The sequence below is a fragment of the Eurosta solidaginis genome, chromosome 5 (genome assembly GCF_040869045.1).
Source record: "Eurosta solidaginis isolate ZX-2024a chromosome 5, ASM4086904v1, whole genome shotgun sequence".
Taxonomy (NCBI): Eukaryota; Metazoa; Arthropoda; class Insecta; order Diptera; family Tephritidae; genus Eurosta; species Eurosta solidaginis.
In genome coordinates this window covers 137,326,204-137,350,840 of record NC_090323.1, presented here as the reverse complement: position 1 = coordinate 137,350,840, position 24,637 = coordinate 137,326,204, and the positions used below count along the sequence as shown (strand labels likewise).

Sequence of the window (24,637 nt, the reverse complement as noted above, 5' to 3'; positions counted from 1 at the left end):
CAATTTTTACAGGCTTAACAAAATACACTGGACTAGAGGTTTACGCCGATCACTTTATCGGCGGCGGCGGCGTGGGCGGCGCGCCGGCGTACGCCGGTGTTCTTACTTTAAAAAAGCTTGATTTTTCTATTTAACAAAATAATATTAAGGAAAGGTTTTGTTTGTATGTATTTAAGGAAATCAACGTGTCGGCCATTTCGCATAGATCCGGGGTTTTTGCCTTAAGATCTCGCAGACCGTTCAAAAATTTTCAGGAGTAGCTCCTTGCGGATGGATTGTCCCTCGTTCACTTACTACAGAGAGGCTTCGAACCTAACCCCGGTCTTTGGAATTGGTACTGCTGCGTCTGCTGAAAAGAAATAGAGATACATAAAGTGGTCACACTTTTGTCTGTATATCTCGTGCAAAGCGTAGTTTCACCTGGGGTTATCCCCTAATAATCGTCGCGAACACAATTTCTTTAAATGATTTGTCACCCACAAAGGCGATTTACGGTTGCTATTAATGGTCTATTAATACTCATGACTCTCGTGGTACAGGGCGCCTCCAGTTTTTTCGGCTGTTTTTAAGAGCTAAAATTCCCGATGTGCGAACAGTAGCTAGCACGACCACCAGTCACTACCACGCCTCCTGACCCTCACACCATATGCCAGCACAGAAGCTATAGGACTGCGACTTCGTACTCATACCTTCGTCGACGTCACTTTCCTAGAAGCTCTAGGTGTAGCTCCGAAGGCTTTCCAACGGATGCTTTTGTCGCGCTATGCTGCCGATCTACACCAGAGAAACACCTTGAAACGTTTGGTAGTGACTATTCGGCCAAGGATGCCGCCTTCGAAATCATGAGCAATCTAAGGGGAAATCATTGCGTAATGGGTGAAAATCGTATAATCCTCGGCGCACCTACATAATTAAAATGTTATAAGGACCCTGGATAAAATTTTTAAAATGTAGACCAAAGTTTGCAGACGTTTGTGTTCACATCATTGATTTTAATAGTCGTCGTTAATCAAAACGATATTTTAGAATGAAAGTCTACCGATTTTAAGTTGAAAGTTGAAAGCTGTTTTCCGGCCTTATGATATAAGAGTTCATTATGGATGACCGCGTAGCTTCAGTTTTCAGACCAGTTCGACTGTCCACTAAGTTAGGGTAGAAGCACACATGGTCATTAGTTCGACCGTCTGGGGAAAGCTTTTGATCCACCACTTTGAGTGTTCTTGCGAAGGACAAAGCTTCATATAAATTTATTATATAACTTTTCTTTTAATGTTTTGTTTTAATAACTTGGTGAATTGGATGATGCAAAGTCCGTGTTAAGCTGACATCGAAAAGGCCTGTTTTTTAAAATAACTTTTGAACAGTTAGAAAGAGTTAAATTTCGCAATTGGTTTCTTATAACTGGCAGTAATGCGCATCCTTTGATACCACTTTCGACCATATCCGACCAATTTTCGACATGAACAATAAATGGCCTAAATAGTCTTAAACGAGTAGAAAATATAATAACGCGCCGGACGCCGCCGCCACCGCCGAATGTCAAAAATATCGGCGTTTATCGGCGGCGACCGTGGTGTGATGGTAGCGTGCACCGCCTATCACACCGTATGCCCTGGGTTCAAACCCTGGGCAAAGCAACATCAAAATTTTAGAAATAAGATTTTTCAATTAGAAGAAAATTTTTCTAAGCGGGGTCGCCCCTCGACAGTGCTTGGCAAGCGCTCCGGGTGTATTTCTGCCATGAAAAGCTCTCAGTGAAAACTCATCTGCCTTGCAGATGCCGTTCGGAGTCGGCATAAAACATGTAGGTCCCTTCCGGCCGATTTGTAGGGAAAATCAATAGGAGCACGACGCAAATTGGAAGAGAAGCTCGGCCTTAGATCTCTTCGGAGGTTATCGCGCCTTACATTCATTTATTTTTTTTTATATCTCTACACTGGACTTACTTGAGAGGCCTCCTTACAACAGGCTCATTTTCCGAGCTTCCAACTTTATATTGCTTGACATTTAATATTAGGTTTAATATTAAAAAAAATAGTAAAATATCAATTATTATACCGTAAAAACCAATTTTTATTATGAAATTTTCAGTTTAAAAAAAAACTCCCCCAATTCCTTGTTTGGAAGAAAAAATGGTTAACAACTGGTTGCGAATAATCTGGTTCAGGAAAGAGTGAAGGAAAATCTTTTAACAACTTAGTATATTTATTATCAACAACAAAAATTTTTGGAAGCGAAGTATTACAAGCGCATGAAATTGTATTAACTGAAAGATTTGTTACTGGGTCAATCAAACATTTACATCTGATATCAACTAAAAGACCATATTTGGATAGAAAATCAGCACCAATAATTGGTTTCGCTATATCAGCTATCAAAAATGTAAACGGAAACTCGCGACGTAAACCCAAATTGATGTTTAAAAGTTTTCTACCATACGTTGAAATCGTTGAACCGTTAGCTGCAGAAGAAAGTATCAAAAACAAAAAAGTGTACCCAATCAAACATTTTTCTCCTGTATTATCAGCTGTGGGCAGCGACACCTCTCTTTGGTGAAGTCGAGCTATTTGAGCGGCCTCTTTTGACTAACCCCTCACCACGGACTGATCCCCAGGGTTCTTTGGCAAGCCCCCTGGCTTCGTCATAGTTAATTCCCCTGGCCAGAAGTCGCTTGCGAGCGGCGCCACGAGCATGTGGGAAGGTAGGTCAGCCGGTGTGTGCAAGGCGAGACATCCCCATCAAAGACATACTAGGTAAAGAGGCCTGTATTTTCCCGTTAGATAATCGGGCAAGCGACTGTGAGATACGCATATACTCGGACAGCCAAGCAGTGCTTAAATATTCACAATATTGCGTCCATCACACTCACTTGGGTACCCGGTCACAGGGACATTGAACACGTGGGCGGTGTCAAAATGCTCCATGAAGGACATCAGAAGGTTTATAGATCTTACCAAATGGTTTGAGCAAATACACGGGGTACATTATGTAATTGGTTCTAGGAGAATATGCATCAAAATGGCGCCAAATCCGCTTTTTGGGCCCGGCCTTTTCGGGTGGGCAGCACAGCAACCAACCAACCAACGATAACACGATGTGAACTATTTCTTCACATGCTACATGCAACCAACGGTTGTAACTAGAAAATCACTGTGTTCCGACCATATTGAAATGTCGAAATTTCTTACGGTTACATGATCCGAACGATCCATGAAGGAATTACTACAGGTGGCTGACGTTTCTAATGGCCTTCTTGAACTCCCACTCTGAAACTCAATTTGCCTCTTTGCGAAACTACTTTTTTATTCAGAGGAATCTTATAGTAAAAACCATAGAAATACATTTTCCTCCAAAAGAATGCAATGGCATCACTTTTCTCTCCAATACTATTTTGTGTTGACTTTTATACAATTCGAATTTGGGACAATTTTCATAAAACAATTTTGTTTATCTAACAAAGTTATAGACTTTTGAATATTTTCCACACAAAATGAAGGTAATAAGTTTAAAATAGTAATTACAATACATTTTTAAATGATTTTTCTGATTCGGGTCATTTGCTTTTCCTTTCCACGTGCTTTTTTCCTGCCATTCTGAGGCGTTTTCCGAAAGCACTACTTCCGCCGGAAGACAGGGATATCTGTTTGGAAGACAGGACTACCCCTTGCCAATGTTTTGGGTATTGGGAAAAGGGAGCCAGGTACACTTTTGTTAACCCTGGCGTTAAAGTCGCCAAGCATCACTTTTATATAATGGCAGAGGTATCGCTCGTATGCGCATTACAAGCGCTAGTACAATATTCTTTGCCGGTGGTGCGCAGATTAATATTACATTAAAGAACTACCACACTAAATTCAAGCTTTTCTACAATTGACCATATTTCTTTCGTATCTCTTGGTGGATGTTTAGTTTTCATGCTGTAACGAATTTTGGGAAATTCCTGATTATCTTGCAGCTTCTGTTAACGCTTGAATTGCCGAGCTGTCGAAAAAATAACTCAAATATTCAGTATGGCAAAATGTTCTTTATTTGCAACTTTACTTCACAATTACAATACTTGAATCGCCGAGCTGTCGAAAAAATAACTCAAATATTCAGTATGGCAAAATGTTCTTTATTTGCAACTTTACTTCACAATTACAATACTCGCGTACTTCACTAGCAGCGTGTTAAAATCAAACTGATTGATTATTCCTCAGCTTGCGCTGCCTTTATACTTTCTGTTGCCTCGTCCGCATATTTCTCCAAAGGTTTAGACTTTTCACGAACAACGTTCCCGGAAAGATGCTTATTTATTTCTCCTTTATGTATCTGGTATTTCCCTGCAAAAAATCGTGCGATTAATCCCTAAGGAGAGCAGATTGCGACTGATCTCTCTTATCCACATTGGGGTATAATATATCCTCGGTATGTCCTTTTGGGTATATGTGGCATCAGTCAGTTTGGAATTTATGTAGCCAATTAAAAAAAAAAGAGAACAATAAAAAACCAGTAAGGAAGGCTAAGTTCGGGTGTAACCGAACATTACATACTCAGTTGAGAGCTATGGAGACAAAATAAGGAAAATCACCATGTAGGAAAATGAACCTAGGGTAAACCTGGAATGTGGTTGTATGACATGTGTATCAAATGGAAGGTATTAAAGAGTATTTTAAGAGAGAGTAGGCCATAGTTCTATGGATGGACGCCATTTAGGGATATCGCCATAAAGGTGGACCAGGGCTGACTCTAGAATTTGTTTGTACGATATGGGTATCAAATGAAAGGTGTTACTGAGCATTTTAAGAGGGAGTGGTCCTTAGGTCTATCGGTGGACGCCTTTTCGAGATATCGCCATTAAGGTGGACCAGGGGTGACTCTAGAATGTGTTTGTACGATATGGGTATCAAATGAAAGGTGGTAATGAGTATTTTAAAAGGGAATGGGCTTTAGTTCTATAGGTGAACGCCTTTTCGAGAAATCGCCATAAAGGTGGACCAGAGGTGACTCTAGAATATGTTTGTACGATATGGGTAGCAAATGAAAGCTGTTAATGAGTATTTTGAAAAGGAGACCAGGGGTGACTCTAGAATGTGTTTGTACGATATGGGTATCAAATGAAAGGTGGTAATGAGTATTTTAAAAGGGAATGGGCTTTAGTTCTATAGGTGAACGCCTTTTCGAGAAATCGCCATAAAGGTGGACCAGGGGTGACTCTAGAATGTGTTTGTATGATATGGGTATCAAATGAAAGATGGTAATGAGTATTTTAAAAGGGAGTAATCCTTAGTTCTATAGGTGGACGCCTTTTCGAGATATCGCCATAAAGGTGGACCAAGGGTGACTCTAGAATGTGTTTGTACGATATGGGTATCAAACGAAAGGTGTTACTGAGCATTTTAAGAGGGAGTGGGCATTAGGTCTATAGGTGGACGCCTTTTCGAGATATCGCCATTAGGGTGGGCCAGGGGTGACTCTAGAATGTTTGTACGATATGGGTATCAAACGAAAGGTGTTACTGAGCATTTTAAGAGGGAGTGGGCATTAGGTCTATAGGTGGACGCCTTTTCGAGATATCGCTATTAGGGTGGGCCAGGGGTGACTCTAGAATGTTTGTACGATATGGGTATCAAACGAAAGGTGTTACTGAGCATTTTAAGAGGGAGTGGGCATTAGGTCTATAGGTGGACGCCTTTTCGAGATATCGCCATTAGGGTGGGCCAGGGGCTACTCTAGAATGTTTGTACGATATGGGTATCAAACGAAAGGTGTTACTGAGCATTTTAAGAGGGAGTGGGCATTAGGTCTAAGGTGGACGCCTTTTCGAGATATCACCATTAGGGTGGGCCAGGGGTGACTCTAGAATGTGTTTGTACGATATGGGTATCAAATGAAAGGTGGTAATGAGTATTTTAAAAGGGAGTAATCCTTAGTTCTATAGGTGGACGCCTTTTCGAGATATCGCCATAAAGGTGGACCAAGGGTGACTCTAGAATGTTTGTACGATATGGGTATCAAACGAAAGGTGTTACTGAGCATTTTAAGAGGGAGTGGGCATTAGGTCTATAGGTGGACGCCTTTTCGAGATATCGCCATTAGGGTGGGCCAGGGGTGACTCTAGAATGTTTGTACGATATGGGTATCAAACGAAAGGTGTTACTGAGCATTTTAAGAGGGAGTGGGCATTAGGTCTATAGGTGGACGCCTTTTCGAGATATCGCCATTAGGGTGGGCCAGGGGTGACTGTAGAATGTTTGTACGATATGGGTATCAAACGAAAGGTGTTACTGAGCATTTTAAGAGGGAGTGGACATTAGGTCTATAGGTGGACGCCTTTTTGGGATATCGCCATTAGGGTGGGCAAGGGGTGACTCTAGAATGTTTGTACGATATGGGTACCAAACGAAAGGTGTTACTGAGCATTTTAAGAGGGAGTGGGCATTAGGTGGACGCTTTTTCGAGATATCGCTATTAGGGTGGGCCAGGGGTGACTCTAGAATGTGTTTGTACGATATGGATATCAAATTAAAGGTATTAATGAGGGTTTTAAAAGCGAGTGGCCCTTAGATGTATATGTGAAGGCGTTCTCGCGATATCGACCAAAATGTGGACCAGGTGATCCAGAAAATCATCTGTCGGGTACTGCTAATTTATTTATATATGCAATACCACTTGTAGAACTTTTTAATTTTCTTCTACTTAATATGGTAGGTGTCACACCCATTTTACAAAGTTTTTTCCAAAGTTATATTTTGCGTCAATAAACCAATCCAGTTACCATGTTTCATCCCTTTTTTCGTATTTGGTATAGAATTATGGAATTTTTTCATTTTGCGTAATTTTCGATATCGATAAAGTGGGCGTGGTTATCAAACATTTTTCTCCTGTATTATCAGCTGTGGGCAGCGACACCTCTCTTTGGTGAAGTCGAGCTATTTGAGCGGCCTCTTTTGACTAACCCCTCACCACGGACTGATCCCCAGGGTTCTTTGGCAAGCCCCCTGGCTTCGTCATAGTTAATTCCCCTGGCCAGAAGTCGCTTGCGAGCGGCACCACGAGCATGTGGGAAGGTAGGTCAGCCGGTGTGTGCAAGGCGAGACATCCCCATCAAAGACATACTAGGTAAAGAGGCCTGTATTTTCCCGTTAGATAATCGGGCAAGCGACTGTGAGATACGCATATACTCGGACAGCCAAGCAGCGCTTAAAGATTCACAATATTGCGTCCATCACACTCACTTGGGTACCCGGTCACAGGGACATTGAACACGTGGGCGGTGTCAAAATGCTCCATGAAGGACATCAGAAGGTTTATAGATCTTACCAAATGGTTTGAGCAAATACACGGGGTACATTATGTAATTGGTTCTAGGAGAATATGCATCAAAATGGCGCCAAATCCGCTTTTTGGGCCCGGCCTTTTCGGGTGGGCAGCACAGCAACCAACCAACCAACGATAACACGATGTGAACTATTTCTTCACATGCTACCCAGCCGGCATTTTTTGAAAATTTTGATCAAAAAATATTCAAATATCATACCCTAAGATGATTAAAAACGTTCAAATTTCAAAGCATTTTCTGTTCGAATATTAGCGTATCGTCGGGAGAAAAATGTACCATAAATGTGATTATTCTTGAATAATCATTTATGATTCATATTTCGAAACGCTTTTTATTCATATTTGATATCATTGTAAAATTGAGCTTTAATTGTTTTAGAGTAATATTTGACTGCTTTTCACAGTCATTTTCTGATCATATTCGTGAATATATTTCAATCGTTTTGGTTTAGATTTTTGACTCATTTTTGAATGCGATTATGATGCATTTATTCTTCATATCTCATTCAAAATAAGATACTACATAATAATCTTATTTCATCAGGGGAAGAAAGCATGCGGAAGTGAGCTAGAGCATTTTAAGAGGGAGTGGAGGAGTGGTCCTTAGGTCTATCGGTGGACGCCTTTTCGAGATATCGCCATTAAGGTGGACCAGGGGTGACTCTAGAATGTGTTTGTACGATATGGGTATCAAATGAAAGGTGGTAATGAGTATTTTAAAAGGGAATGGGCTTTAGTTCTATAGGTGAACGCCTTTTCGAGAAATCGCCATAAAGGTGGACCAGAGGTGACTCTAGAATATGTTTGTACGATATGGGTATCAAATGAAAGCTGTTAATGAGTATTTTGAAAAGGAGTGATCCTTAGTTCCATAGGTGGACGACGTTTCGAGATATCGCCATAAAGGTGGACCAGGGGTGTCTCTAGAATGTGTTTGTACGATATGGGAATCAAATGAAAGGTGTTACTGAGCATTTTAAGAGGGAGTGGGCCTTAGGTCTATCGGTGGACGCCTTTTCGAGATATCGCCATTAAGGTGGACCAGGGGTGACTCTAGAATGTGTTTGTACGATATGGGTATCAAACGAAAGGTGGTAATGAGTATTTTAAAAGGGAATGGGCTTTAGTTCTATAGGTGAACGCCTTTTCGAGAAATCGCCATAAAGGTGGACCAGGGGTGACTCTAGAATGTGTTTGTATGATATGGGTATCAAATGAAAGATGGTAATGAGTATTTTAAAAGGGAGTAATCCTTAGTTCTATAGGTGGACGCCTTTTCGAGATATCGCCATAAAGGTGGACCAAGGGTGACTCTAGAATGTGTTTGTACGATATGGGTATCAAACGAAAGGTGTTACTGAGCATTTTAAGAGGGAGTGGGCATTAGGTCTATAGGTGGACGCCTTTTCGAGATATCGCCATTAGGGTGGGCCAGGGGTGACTTTAGAATGTTTGTACGATATGGGTATCAAACGAAAGGTGTTACTGAGCATATTAAGAGGGAGTGGGCATTAGGTCTATAGGTGGACGCCTTTTCGAGATATCGCCATTAGGGTGGGCCAGGGGTGACTCTAGAATGTTTGTACGATATGGGTATCAAACGAAAGGTGTTACTGAGCATTTTAAGAGGGAGTGGGCATTAGGTCTATAGGTGTACGCCTTTTCGAGATATCGCCATTAGGGTGGGCCAGGGGTGACTGTAGAATGTTTGTACGATATGGGTATCAAACGAAAGGTGTTACTGAGCATTTTAAGAGGGAGTGGGCATTAGGTCTATAGGTGGACGCCTTTTCGAGATATCGCCATTAGGGTGGGCCAGGGGTGACTCTAGAATGTTTGTACGATATGGGTATCAAACGAAAGGTGTTACTGAGCATTTTAAGAGGGAGTGTGCATTAGGTCTAAGGTGGACGCCTTTTCGAGATATCGCCATTAGGGTGGGCCAGGGGTGACTCTAGAATGTGTTTGTACGATATGGGTATCAAATGAAAGGTGGTAATGAGTATTTTAAAAGGGGGTAATCCTTAGTTCTATAGGTGGACGCCTTTTCGAGATATCGCCATAAAGGTGGACCAAGGGTGACTCTAGAATGTTTGTACGATATGGGTATCAAACGAAAGGTGTTACTGAGCATTTTAAGAGGGAGTGGGCATTAGGTCTATAGGTGGACGCCTTTTCGAGATATCGCCATTAGGGTGGGCCAGGGGTGACTCTAGAATGTTTGTACGATATGGGTATCAAACGAAAGGTGTTACTGAGCATTTTAAGAGGGAGTGGGCATTAGGTCTATAGGTGGACGCCTTTTCGAGATATCGCCATTAGGGTGGGCCAGGGGTGACTGTAGAATGTTTGTACGATATGGGTATCAAACGAAAGGTGTTACTGAGCATTTTAAGAGGGAGTGGACATTAGGTCTATAGGTGGACGCCTTTTTGGGATATCGCCATTAGGGTGGGCAAGGGGTGACTCTAGAATGTTTGTACGATATGGGTACCAAACGAAAGGCGTTACTGAGCATTTTAAGAGGGAGTGGGCATTAGGTCTATAGGTGGACGCTTTTTCGAGATATCGCTATTAGGGTGGGCCAGGGGTGACTCTAGAATGTGTTTGTACGATATGGATATCAAATTAAAGGTATTAATGAGGGTTTTAAAAGCGAGTGGCCCTTAGATGTATATGTGAAGGCGTTCTCGCGATATCGACCAAAATGTGGACCAGGTGATCCAGAAAATCATCTGTCGGGTACTGCTAATTTATTTATATATGCAATACCACTAACAGTATTCCTGCCAATATTCCAAGGGCTGTTGATTTCGCCTTGTAGAACTTTTTAATTTTCTTCTACTTAATATGGTAGGTGTCACACCCATTTTACAAAGTTTTTTCCAAAGTTATATTTTGCGTCAATAAACCAATCCAGTTACCATGTTTCATCCCTTTTTTCGTATTTGGTATAGAATTATGGCATTTTTTTCATTTTGCGTAATTTTCGATATCGATAAAGTGGGCGTGGTTATGGTCGGATTTCGGCCATTTTTTATACCAAGATAAAGTGAGTTCAGATAAGTACGTGGGCTAAGTTTAGTAAAGATATATCGGTTTTTGCTCAAGTTATTGTGTTAACGGCCGAGCGGAAGGACAGACGGTGGACTGTGCGGCGGGCGTGGCTTCCACCGATTTCGTCCATTTTCACAGAGAACAGTTACCGTCATAGAATCTATTCCCCTACCAAATTTGAGAAGGATTGGTAAATTTTTGTTCGACTTAGGGCATTAAAAGTATTCTAGACAAACTAAATGAAAATGGGCGGAGCCACGCCCATTTTGAAATTTTCTTTTATTTTTGTATTTTGTTGCATCATATCATTACTGGAGTTGAATTTTGACTTAATTTACTAATATACAGTAAAGATATTAAATTTTTTGTTAAAATTTGAATTTAAAAAAAAAAATTTGTAAAAAGTGGGCGTGTTCTTCATTCAATTTTGCTAATTTTTATTTAGCACATATATAGTAATAGTAGTAACGTTCCTGCCAAATTTCATCATGATATCTTCAAGGACTGCCAAATTACAGCTTGCAAAACTTTTAAATTACCTTCTTGTAAAAGTGGGCGGTGCCACGCCCATTGTCCAAAATCTTACTAATTTTCTATTCTGCGTCATAACGTCAACCCATCTACCAAGTTTCATCGCTTTAACCGCCTTTGGCAAGGAATTATCGCATTTTTTCGGTTTTTCGAAATTTTCGATATCGAAAAAGTGGGCGTGGTTATAGTCCGATATCGTTCATTTTAAATAGCGATCTGAGATGAGTGCTTAGGAATCTACATACCAAATTTCATCAAGATACCTCAAGATTTACTCAAGTTATCGTGTTAACGGACAGACGGACGGACGGACATGGCTCAATCAAATTTTTTTTCGATACTGATGATTTTGATATATGGAAGTCTATATCTATCTCGATTCCTTTATACCTGTACAACCAACCGTTATCCAATCAAAGTTAATATACTCTGTGAGCTCTGCTCAACTGAGTATAACAAACAGCAATGAAGTGAATAAAATAAAAAGATTAAATGTGATTGAATAGCATTTTTTAAGAAAAATTCGGAGCTCTATACCGAACCGAAAATACTAGGACTAATGTTCCATTATCGTAATATTTGTTGTGTTTTTATTATTCTACAACATCAATGCGAACAAAATAAAGAATATTGTATTAGAGTGTAAAAATTATAAGATGCGTACGGGTAGAAACAGCACTTGTCCGACAATACGTATAGGCGAAAAAGAGTATTGTGTGACTCTGGCTGTAGAGGCACGAAGAGAATCAGCCCAAATCTAAACAAAAACTCCCTGCGAGTTTTTTCCCTTCTCCCATTCCTCGTATTCTGAACAATGTTCGAAAAAGGGAAAACTGGTTAATAGAGAAAAGTAAGTATTATGAATGTGATTGAAGGAAAGATTTCTCTGCCATTTTTTAGGAGTTTTTTCACATGTTGAATTAAAGGGAATGCATCGAAATAGTTTATGTTTACTGTTTCTTATACGAAAAAACACTAATTTGTGCAAATTTGTACAATACATTAACATTCGACCACAAAACTCATTGTTACGGTCCAAAAGTTTATAAATAGCAAATTTTAGCAAATTTGATGCAGTCATCCAGAAATTGCGCAAGGATTTTTTAAAAAGGCTTCAATCGATTGTGGCATGTACGAAAGATGAATTCAACTCGGCTTAGCCCCAAAAATATTGTTTTGTTGAATGCAAGCAGGCAACTCCAGCGGATTTGTGTTATCGCGCAGTCTTCTTCTTATGCTCCTCTGTTGGTGTTGCTATGGCACCAATTCGTTAATGAATTCGTTACTCATTTCAGTCAATACCGTATGAAAGGCAAAACTGTGTTTTGTTTATATTTTATTTCTCAATTTTGAACAAATTCGCAACAATAGCTAAACTTTTCAATTTGTTAAACAAAAAATAAATGCGTAAAAAAATTCAATTGGCAAATCAGCTGATTTCGAAAGATCGAAATTCCTATTCTCCTATTATTGTTCGCCCTGGGTTAAAAGAATTGAAGGCATTTTTTTGCGAGAATAAAAAAATCTGCGAGAGGGAATATTTAGAATTGGGCTGAATATGTCCGACACTACCCGTATGGATACTAAAAGGGCCTGTCGGATTCTTCCCATAGGGGTACAACAAAGAGGAAGTGTCGAACAGCACAGAAAAGATCTGTCCGACAGGACTCGTAGGGGTAAAAAGAGGGCGTGTCGAACAGTTCCCAAAGGGGTACAAAGAGGAAGTGTCGAACATTACAAAAAGGATCTGTCCGACAGTACCCGTAGGCAGAGCTGGGTAGTAATGATTACTTTAGGTATTCAATTACCGTCAATTACGCATTACATGTACTTGAGGAAAGTAATCAATTCCTCTCCTCCACAGCAGAATTGATTACATTTCAATTCCTCAAAAAAGAAAAAAATATCAAAAGTAGTTTAGTTTTTTTGAGGCTCAAGTAAAAAAAATTTTTGTTTATAATTGAAAACAAATACTTTGCTCAAATGTAATTTCTGTCCCAGTACTTTCGAAAGGAATTGCAAATGTAATTGAAATTTTTCCAATTACATTACAAGGAATGCCAAAAGTAATTAATAATATCCCATTCCGCCAAGGAATTGCAAAAGTAATTGAATGTTTAGTGTAAAAATATTTTTGCGATTCAAGCGTTGATTTTATGAGGCCATAGTAACTCCTTTGACCATAAGAAAATTTTTGTAAAACACAAACACTGCCTTCTATGATTGCCAATTTATTTCTCCGAAGGACAGGTATGGTAAGATTTTATCATCGTAGTTTAGATTTGCTGTTGAACGGCCGCCCAATTGCTTTGTATGTGGCTAGCAACGTTTTTTTATCCAAGTGCTGCCGGCAAGGAGCTGATGTATTTTTTACGGCTTTGTTGTATCTACATTTCGATAGCATACACCTTGAAGGTAAAGGCGTTACCGAAAGTTACCCCTAAGATCTTTGGATGCCTGACAGTTGGTGGTTGACTGTGTCAAAACCTTTTGACCGCGCTGGTAGTGCTAAGCATTCTCGGAAACCATGCTGAGTGGCTTGGCGAAGATTCGGAGTAAAGGGAGGGAGCAGGAAGGCTTCCAATGTCCACGCTACTGGCGGAAGGAGTGAAACCGGTCGGTATGATTCACCTTCGTTAGTCGGTTTCCCAGGCTTGAAAATGTGCATCAGGTAGCTTACTCCCTCAGAGCTAAGGTGTATTGGCATTGGGCCTATTGATTTAGAGGGTTTGGTTTTTTCATGACTTCTTCAACCTCGGTGGGGGTGCTGATAACGGATCTCACTAGTTTCTCAATAATAAGCTGGTCAAGGAAGTACCCCCGTACCACATTTCAAGGAAATCGCACCATAAATTTGTTAAGAATATGTCGGCCCCTGGTTCATTTCCCGGAAAAAACGGGAAGAAAACGGACCAAGCTGTGAATCCAAAGCATCCACAATTTCCCTTGAACATACACACAAATATTCAGTAAAATCAGTGCAGTTTTTTAGTTCAGTTCAGTTACACACGTGCATATGATATACATACTATCCTGGGTCGATTTGTATGGACGAAAGTTAACCTATATCGCGCCATCGATTTTTCGATAGGATTTGGGCTCAAGAAAAAAAACTCCACTACGCATACCCAAAAAAATAATTTTTGAGCCTGCAAAAAAAATCGATTTTTCGACCAAAATTCTTCTAAATCTCCATAAAAGAAATTTTTTTTTTTAAAAAACTGCATTTACCAATTTTGCATTTGCCAATTGACACGAAAAAAAAAATACATAAAAAATTATTTGGAGCCTTGAAAATGAAAAAATTCATAAAAAATCGAAAAAATCGTTGAAATTTTGCAGGCACAAAAATTATTTTTTTGGGTATGCGTAGTGGAACTTTTTTTCCTGAGCCCAAATCCTATCGAAAAGTCGATGGCGCGATATAGGTTAATAAATTGACACAGTTTAATACATATTGTAACGAAGCACAGTGTTTCGTGTAGAACAAGCTAGCTGGACAAGAAAGTGTAATGAGAAATGAAAGAAAACAAACAAAATAACGGGATTTTTGCTTTTTTTTATATTTTTGCTCATATATATTGAGTAATTGAAGTAAGAAGGCAGGAGTGGTCGTAAAATGCATTGATTAATTTGCAAAGTTCTTGTTGAATATTAAGCTTCATATTTCTTTTAAGTGAACACTTTTATATAATATTTTTGATGGATTCTAAGCTCGAAGGTAAGTAAAATTTTTTAATAGTAATTCTTTCGCAATTAGAGTATTTTCAATATATTTAACATTCCGTTATTCAGAAGAAAAGGTATTTTGCCTCTATATTTTTAATTTTAGGGACAAAAAAGTTACATACATCCGCGGACATCCGGGCTAAATTTTACATATGTTGTAGTCGCAAGTATTCTCTAATAGTCGAAAGAAAAAACCATTTCGAATTCTTTGCACATCTATTTTTAATTTTTTTTTTTGTAGATTTAGTTATCTCTACATATAAAATAGGATGTATGTACGTACCAGCTCCGACGAGATATTTGAACCTTTAAAGCTGATTTACAAACGGCAAAACCAATTCCCAGGTACAGGGAACAAACACGTAGCCATAAAACACACAAAAATAAACGCGCAAGGTCAACAAGAGCACACCAAAAGCAAAAAGGCGAAGATCACTGACTTCAACCTGCCAAAACTACCGCACCAGTCACCAAGGCATAGAAACAGGTACATACAAAGCAATCCTAATGCAGGTATAACCACACAGGAACGCTACACAAAACAACCCCATTTGGTAGCATCTACGCCAATACCTGAATGTAATATAAATACTGCACAACTGATAACAAATCAGAACGATCAACGACACTTAAGATGGCAGCACAACAATCATCAACTATTCACCCTGTCGGAAAATCAACAACACAAAGCAGTTTAGTTATAACCGTACCAACAACGGAGTTTTTTGACATTTGGGTTCAACATTCGAAGGAAACCAGATATAAATAATTATTGAGTTTTGTTGTACTTAAGTATGATTTAAGCGAAGCAGCCGAGTATTCGATAAAAAGTTTAAGCTTACAAATATCGGCATATTCGTCGAAGCTGGATCACAAGTGGAACACTTCTAGAAGACATAAGGAACGATTTTTGAATAAAAACTCGGAGTGGCTTTCGGGTCCAGACTTCACATTTATAATACCGGTGGATTCAAAGTTGCCATCAGAACAACCACTTCTTCAGGTAACCCCGGCCCCGGAAGACGAAAGAAGGACTTTGTTAGCTGCAGTGAAAAAACCAAACGGCGTCGAGTGGATGACGTCTTGCAATCTAGAAGTCCTGGTGAGTTACTTTATGCGGCAGAAGTATCAACGCGTATGTTCGGCAACAGAAATGATGCTAAAATTATAAAAAAAATCACAGGAAACCACTCAAATGTCCGGCAAAAAGATGACATGTGAGCCAGTTGCAAGATGCTTGAGCAATGTAGAAGCTTTAGCATACTACGTAGATAGCAAGTCGACGACTCATGGGTACAAAAATACTCGGAAGTGGAGCATCAAGGCAAGCCATAAGGTTTATCCATCATTTTATAGTCTAAGAAAAGCTAAGGAATAATGCTATCCAAATGAAATTGATGTGGGTGAAACACGTGCGGAAATTAAAGTCCAGTCCGTATTAGATAAAACTGTTGAGCGTTTAGTTTTAGCAAATCAAGAAGTTTTTGTTAGTTTATTACCTACAAACTTGACGTATACTTTAATCAGCAAGTGGGGTTGCGATGGAAGCTCTGGCCATAGCACATATAAGCAAAAGTTTACATGCAGTTCTGACACTAATGAGTTTTTGTTAATATTTTCTTTCGTTCCTCTTCAATTACAGGATGAAAAAGGTAACATTGTTTGGCAGAATCCTCGCCCTTCTTCTACCATCTATTGTCGTCCAATAAAATTTATTTTTTCTAAGGAAACAAAATATTTTATTGTTTTTGAAACAAACAAAGGAGATAAATGCGTTGTTGCCAACAAAGTACAGGCTCGAAGAATACGAAGTTCCGTAAACCACAATATGCTTCTAACAATGATTGACGGAAAAATTTGAAATGCTTTGACTGAAACTTCTTCGGCACAAAAGTGTTATATTTGTGGTGCCACTCCAAAAGATATGAATAATGAGTTACGGGACTTTACGCCTAACCGAGATAATCTCTCCATGCATGGATAAGATGTTTTGAATGCTTGCTTCACATAAGTTATCGCCTCGAAGTAAAAAAATGGCAGCTTAGGAATGAGGCAGATAAAGAGAGTGTAAAGCTATGTTCCAACGAAATCCAGAATAAATTTAAAAGTATACTTGGATTGATAGTAGATATACCAAAACCACGTTTCGGCAATACCAATGACGGCAACACTGCTCGTGGGTTTTTCGAAAATTCTGAGGCTAGTGCTGAGATTACGGGATTTGATGTAACGCTCATCAAAAGATTCGACACTCTCCTTCGCGCATTAGCATCTGGGTACAATATAAATATCCAAAGATTTGAAAAATTTGCGGTCGAGACTAAAAAACTATACATAGATCTCTATCCATGGTTTAATATGCCTGTTACAGTTCACAAAATCTTAGTGCATAGTACTGATGTAACAATAAAATCAGCAATTTTACCTATTGATCGACTTTCTGAGGAAGCACAGGAAGCCCGTAACAAAGATTTGAGACGATTCAGGGATGATAACACACAAAAGCAGTCGCGTGAAGCCACGAATAGAGATCTTATGAATATGTTACTTATAACATCGGATCCTTTAGGGAGATACCTAAGAAAAAATTTAAAAGTCTGACTTGAGAAGTCTTAAATTAACTGTCCCCCGATAATGTTGAGGAGTCAATAAATACCTCAGTTGTTTCAAGCTTTTACAATAGTGTTGCTGATGCTCATGACTATTCCACAAGTGACTCATCGAATGAAAGTGATGATAGCGAATAATAACATAATTATAAAAGATAACCTACCCTATAACTTTTTGTTGGGTCAGGTTTTATTTAATTTAAATCTATTGTCTTTTCTACTTTGTATGATACTTTACTTTTAAGTTTTTGTAATAAGTAATTTTCACACAATTAATTTAATTATTTACGTTGTTATTATTATTATTGTAACTCACTTTTACATTCTTGACTGGTACTATAAAATAATTTTGTAAAAATGGAAATGGTATCAAAAAGTTTCATAAATTTTGTTTTATTTTTATAAAAGCGGTATTCATGTATAAATTGCCATGCATCGTGAAATGCCAAAATTTTGTGCCTACGGCTATTTTCATGCTCAAGAAAAATGCAAAATTTTTCTTGAATGTTTTTTGATCTGCGTACAGCGCTTAATAATACCAAAATGTAAGCTTTCGATTTCAAAGGATTTTGGAAAGTATGTATGTATTCTGTTTTTAAATACTTTCAGGGCCGCGGAGAAGGATGATTTTAAGTTAGATAAACGTTTTTGACACAATTTTATAAGCGCTATCTGTCAAAATTGTTTCAACTAACTTAAAATCACATTTTATTTCGACTTCCCAACGACTTAAGTGGTCGCCATTTCCTTCAAATCTCACTCCATACTACTCTAAAAAACGGAGAAAAAGTAAAACGTGATTGGCTCATTTGGAGTGCAACAAAAGAAGCGCTTTTTTGTTTTCCATGCCGACTTTTCAGCAAAATTTCCGAAAATGCCCGATCAGTTTTGACAAAATCTTCAGGTTATTCTAAAGAAAAAGGTTGGAAGAGGACACACGACAAAATTCCTGAACATGAAAATAGTCAAAATCATAAAACTTGCTATATAGAGAGGTGCCAATATGAAATGAGAATTCGAAATGCAAGTTCAGTGTATTTCCTCTTAGCGGAAACCCTTAAAAATGAAGCAGCTCGCTGGAGTATTTTGGAACTGATCAGCAATTATGACCCCCTATTGCATGAAAATTTGGAGAAGATGAGGGAATCTCAAACGAAAAAGAATCGTCTCCAAGCACATTATTTGTCTGATGGAATACAAAATTAGTTCATAGAAATCTGTGCAAGTCAAGTAATTAGAATGATAGAAGGCGAGAGAAAGTCCGTCAAGTATTACACAGTAATAGTAGATGCGACCCCTGATTCGCAGCATATTGAGCAGACTGTTTTTATATTGCGTTATGTTTTATTAGACAGGGACTCCGGAAAATGGAAAATCCAAGAACGCTTCTTAGAGTTTGTCGATTGTAACGTAAAAACAGGAGAAGCTATGGCTGAGCTGATTCGCAGCACCCTAAAAAAGCACAATATTCCACTGGATGACTGCCGTGGGCAAGGGTATGATAATGGCAGTAATATGAGCGGTCATAACAAAGGAGCGCAGTCATATCCTGAGAGATAACTCCCTGGCAATATTTGCTCCTTGTGCTTGTCATAGTTTAAATTTATGTGGAGTGCAAGCTGCTGAATGTTGTGCAGAAGTCATCACATTTTTCGGTATTACGCAGAAATTGTATAATATCTTTAGCCCAAGCCCTAAGAGAAGGGACATTCTCAAGGAAAAAACTAATTGCTCCTTGCACAGCATGTCACAAACACGATGGTCTGCTCGTGTGGATAGTGTGAAACCTTTCGCAACTCACATACCCCAAGAAAGCTATTGATGAAATCAAGCTTTTGAATCTGAGTTCAGAAACAGTAACGGATTTGGAAGGTATTGAAGCGTATATGGGGAAATTTGAGTGTATCCTCTTAGCCTCCATTTGTCTCAAAGTGTTGACGGTAATCAATCATCGAAATCTGGTACTGCAAGCTAGAAATGCCACACTGGACGTGGAAACAGAAAATATACGTAGCCTGATTGATGAGTTGAAGAAGTTCATACCTCAAGAATGTAAGGCTCTGGCAGGGAGTATAGGAGTTGTGAATACTTTCGCAAAGAAAAGAAGGAAGATAAGAAAGCGCCAGTTCGATGAATTACCTGGCGAATCACCTGAGTGTGATTCCAAAACTCAATTCAAACAGCAAGTTTTTTACGTTCTTTTGGACTGCTTGATTGGTAACATGACAAGACGTTTCGAAGCCGTAAATGACATTGCGATTAAATTTAGTTTTTTGTGGAAGTATCAGGATCTGACGGAAGAAGAGTTCAGAGAAAAGGCAGCGGCATTTTGCACTATTAATGGTATCGATATTTCTACGGATCTAATAGATGAAATCATTCATCTCAAAGCCATCCACTTAGCAAATTTGGGATGTGATTCGCTGCCACCATTTCAACTTCTGAACAAATTTCATGACTTGAAGATGGAAGTATTATTTCCGAACATCTGCACAGCATTAAGAATATTTTGCACACTTTCAGTCAGTGTGGCTGAAGGGGAGCGTTCTTTTAGTCTATTGTCTCGCGTGAAAATTTTTTTAGGTTCTACTATGAGCCACAATCGCTTGACAAGCCTTGGAACATTGGCGTTGGAGTCCAGCCTTGCTCGCAGCATTAGTTTTGAATCGGTAATTTCCACATTCGCAGACCAAAAAGCACGGAAGGTTTTCCTTGGCTGATTCAAACTCTTAAAATGTACATATTTAGAAAAAGTTAATGTAAGCAAATCAAACATTGAAATCTAAATCTTATTTTATATGAAATAAAACTGACAATGTGAAATTTATGTATGTTATGTTATTTTTCTACCGAATTGAGTTTATTTTTCACATTATTATTGTCGAGGTAAATGCGCGTCTTTTGACACCTCTCTCGATATTTTTGGTAGCGTATTAGCAGTCGACCCCTCAACGAGACTTTTACCGACAATTCAAACACCACTTTCCTTGTAATTAAAAACTCTTTAAGAGCACATTTTTCATTTCTGTGAAATAAATTTCAAATTTTAAAATTGTTGCAAAAACCATGCAAAAAAAATTGTTCTTGATTACATTTTTGCATGCAAGGAAAAGCACATACGCAAAATTTTACTCTCTATCATATTCCGTTGAGAAAAAAGTGGCCCGCAGTATTGATGCTAGATATTTTCATTTCCACACCTTGGACTTAAAGATTTTCCATACAAAATTTTATTTTTCAAATACTTTAAAAATTGAACATTTGAATATTTTTTTCTTTGGATATTTCATTTTTGTTCTGTAAAGTATGTATTTGAAAAATAAAATTTCTTGACCTTTTGGGAGGGGGGGGGGGACTACATGGTTCACAGATTTGGGTAATGCTTGGGTGTCCCCACCCCCTGAGTACCCGGGTATCTCAGGTCAAACGATCAGCCCTACCTCTCATCAGGCATATGGCAAATTATAGCAGGCCACAAGTATTTTCATTCAAAGCACCTCAGAATCGTACCTTCTTCCTTCACTACATCTACACTCATAGTTCATCTTGAAAAGGAGCCCTCGCTGCCCTTTAAAAACGTCCGAGATAGCGAAAGTGATTTCTGCAAAGTAGCTACTTATTCTATCAGCAGCTAACTAGAAATGATAGTGATCTATCTTTAAGCGGTCGGCTCTACTTGTTTTATGAACACTTCGAACGACATCTGCTAGAGCTGCTGAATCCTCTCTCAGAAACTTTGTATAGTAGAACCAGAAGTATATTCGGAGAACCTGCCATAAACGTATATTAATATAAAATGTAAAAAAATTTACTAGTCTAGGGCCTCTTGGTTTGTTCCCCTTTCCCTCATCCTTCGTTTAAAACGGAAGTTTTCAAAATTAACTGGAACTACATAGAAGCCCTGGCTTTACTATATCATGCGAACCACCATTCTTTGTGGGAGGTGTCGGCTTTGCTAAGTGTAGCGCACTCGGAAAATCACGACACATATTCTATTAAATAAATTCATTCGACACCTATTCCTATTAGTACAAATAAATAGATGTAAGGCGCGATAAACTTTGAAGAGATTTTAGGCCGAGATTCTCTTCCAATTTGCGTCGTGCTTCTTTTAATTTTTCCTACAAATTGGCGGGACGGTATCTACTTGTTTTAAGCTGAGAGGGACGACCCCGCTTAGAAAAATTTTCTTCTAATTGAAAATACTTGTTTCTAAAATTTTGATGTTGCTTTGTCCGTGGCGTTAACTTAGGATCTTCGGTGTGGTAGGCGGAGCACGCTACCATCACAACACGGCGGCCGCATCCTATTTGTATGCTAACGTCAAAAATACTACTCGATTGTTTTGAAGACCTCTGGAGCTGGGATCCGACAGTGATGAAAACTTTATCTAAAACCCTTTCACTCTGAGACGAATCGATCGAAGCTCCAGCAGGCTTAACCGATGCTGTAACATCACATGATAATTTCAGCGCGCCCAATTCATGTAGGTCTAAGTAGCGAATTGAATACATATCCGACCAAAAAATATTAGTCCAACAACATTGCTCAAAACTTTCGCGAAGTGATTTTGTTTTTAAACAACGTTTTTATTTATTTAAATTATGTTTGATTGAATAAAACACATTTTTTTTTGATTTCCTTCATTTGGATATAATGGAGCAATCATTTATTTGCAATGGTTTTCTTAGTTTTTTCATAAAAAAAAAATTGGAAATAAACTTCCCATTTTATGTAATTTTTTTAAAGGCCAAACTAAATTCTGTTATTTTTACATATATGAAAATAACGCAATTTGAAAAATTTATAACTAATATATTTTACAATTATAAGTAGTTTATTATTATCGTAATAGAAGTTAGAGATAAGGACTTACCAAACTATTTTCAAACATACAACGATAACCTTAAGCAACATTCTCAGCTGATCTTTCTTTATCTACATTTTATTATCTTTCGTTCGATATACATATCTTTTCTAGTGAATTGCCGAATTAAGTTTGAAACTAAGCTTGCTACATTCGTGCTATATGTATGTATGCCCGTGGTTGCCTTCAGCAGTCATTTGTAATTGGCATTATTTATATATATATATATATATATATATATATATATATATAAATAATTTAATTTAATTTTTTTTTTTTCTAATTAATCTATGTACAACTATATCCGTTTTTTTTAACATATATCATTGTATAAATATAACTTTTAGCGGCTTGGAAAATATTTCAATAATCGATCTCTTAGATTTTGTAACTGCAAATAAAGTTGTAACGAAATAATTACTTTTAATTATACAAATTGTTGTTTTTATATATCCATAACTTAGTTTTGTTTTAAACAATAATTTCAGTTGTATTTCATATACATAGTATTTGTTGTTGGTTTTTCTTTTCTTTCTTACTTATCTACTCACTGTGCCGGTTAAAACATCTTAGATTGAGCATGAAGGCGAGTTTTAGCCTCTAAAAACTTTCATATCAAATTTGGCATGATTAAAATTTCATTAACGACCTGTATCAATCTGTAGCAAAGTACTCATAAATGGAAATCTGTGACAGGTATGAGGTGAATATAATTTCACATTCTTGCCGTTTGCTATTGTTCACCGTAGTAAAAATGCTAACGTTTGACAGAGGCTCTTACGCTATAATTAATACTATTCAAGCGAATGTTTCAAACATTGCACATTTTGACCTGATATTTGATAATTTTGTATGGAATTAAATAAACCCGATTTCAAAGGAGTCGCTTTTTAAATTCCTTTGGGATCGCAACTAGTTTTTAAAAATAAAAACTGGCCAAATTTAATATGAATGCTTTATCTGGTAAAAACTTATCATTATATTCAGTCCAAATGTGTTAATACTGTATAGTATACAGTTATGTTTTGAAAAAGAGCAGCGATGCATCCACCATTACAAAGTGATGCGTAACAGTAGTTCTTAAATTTTATATTTTAGTTAGTGCACTTTTTACTTTTTTGTTTCCCGTTCCTAAGCACCGTTATAAGAGTGTGTAAAATAAATATTAAATACGGAAAGATCGAATTAAATCAAATTTTCCAAAAAATTATTCCATGATACTTAATTTGTCTATTAGTTCGGAATCAAAACCATGGAACACAAATAGTTACATGGTCCCATGTACAGACCACTTTTCTTTTGTGTGCAAGTGTACCTACCTAATTAGCTAATTTTACTTCTATACTAAAGCCGGTCAAAGTACTACGCCTAAAAAAGCAGACTTTTCATAAAATAAAATTAGATAATTTTAAATTATATCCCACAATAATGCTCCACATGCTCTAAACTAATAAGGTCTTGGAAACTGTAGGCATAAACGAGCAAAACAAAAGCCAAGAACCACTTCCAGAGAAATAAAACAACAGATTGCGCCGAGAACTATTACATGAAAATATTATTAGTGAGGAATTGACTGTCAGACAATTTCTGAATGTACCTTTTATCATCAAAACGCACATTGCTAAAAGGATGGAGTTTGCTACAGCGAACGGCAATTGGTCGATAACGAGATGGTACAAGATGCTGTGGAGAAACGAGTGGAAAATGGTGTTGTTTGTAGGCTGCTTAAAACTATTCCATTAATCGATTATTCGATTTTTGTACGTTTATTAATCGAATCTCACTATTTGAATTATTGGTTTGCTTAGATTAATCAAATAACCGCAACTCAACGTTTATTCGAATATCTTACCAAAGTCGATGTATGATTTTATCAAGCGTTATTTGTGACAAAAAAAATAATGTTTTTATTTTTTATGATTTGTAGGCTAGTCTGATCTAATTTATGCTAGTGCAAATAAAACAATTAATTCACTTTACGCCCCTTACGCCCCCTTACGCGTAAAATAAAAATTATTGAACTGATCGCAAAAAATCAAACAAGAATAATGTTTTTGTTTTGGGAAAATGAGAGCAACAAAAAAAAAAAAAAAAATTGGGATTAGAACATTTTTACAAAATACAGTGAAGGCAAGGAAGTTGCCTGCACCATTTGTGATGCTATTTTAAGTTTTCGCAACTCTACGACCTTATTAACTACTTACGACTACTTCACAGGAGGGAAATGACTCAGTTTGGCGAATATCGTTACCAATAATATATATCACACACCTGAACCTGCATCATCGAATGAATCGCAAACAGCACAACCCACTCGTGGCCGCAAAAGAAAAAATGCAGACGATGCTTACGAATGCACATTAGAGCGACAGGAAACTTTATCCCGGGGAGTAGCGCGTTTAATAGCTAGCAACATGCTACCAATCTCGTTATTTCATCCGATGGCTTCGCAAGCTCAGGAGTTAAGTTGAACCCGGACATAAAGTTCCCTCTGAGCAAAGCATTCGATCACGCCCTCAGCTTA

General features: G+C 38.0%; 1 protein-coding gene across 2 annotated transcripts in view; it reads right to left on the bottom strand.

The window, feature by feature from the left end:
* Nucleotides 1-22,437: 22,437 nt before the first annotated feature.
* CycT (Cyclin T) overlaps nt 22,438-24,637 on the bottom strand; it is an 85,492-nt gene continuing 83,292 nt past the window's right edge. The window contains exon 10 of one of the 2 annotated variants that reach the window (XR_010953946.1): nt 22,438-22,504. The gene's annotated coding sequence lies outside the window, so the exon portion shown is untranslated. The remainder of the gene's footprint in view (nt 22,505-24,637) is intronic. The other variant, XR_010953945.1, reaches the window with a different exon arrangement.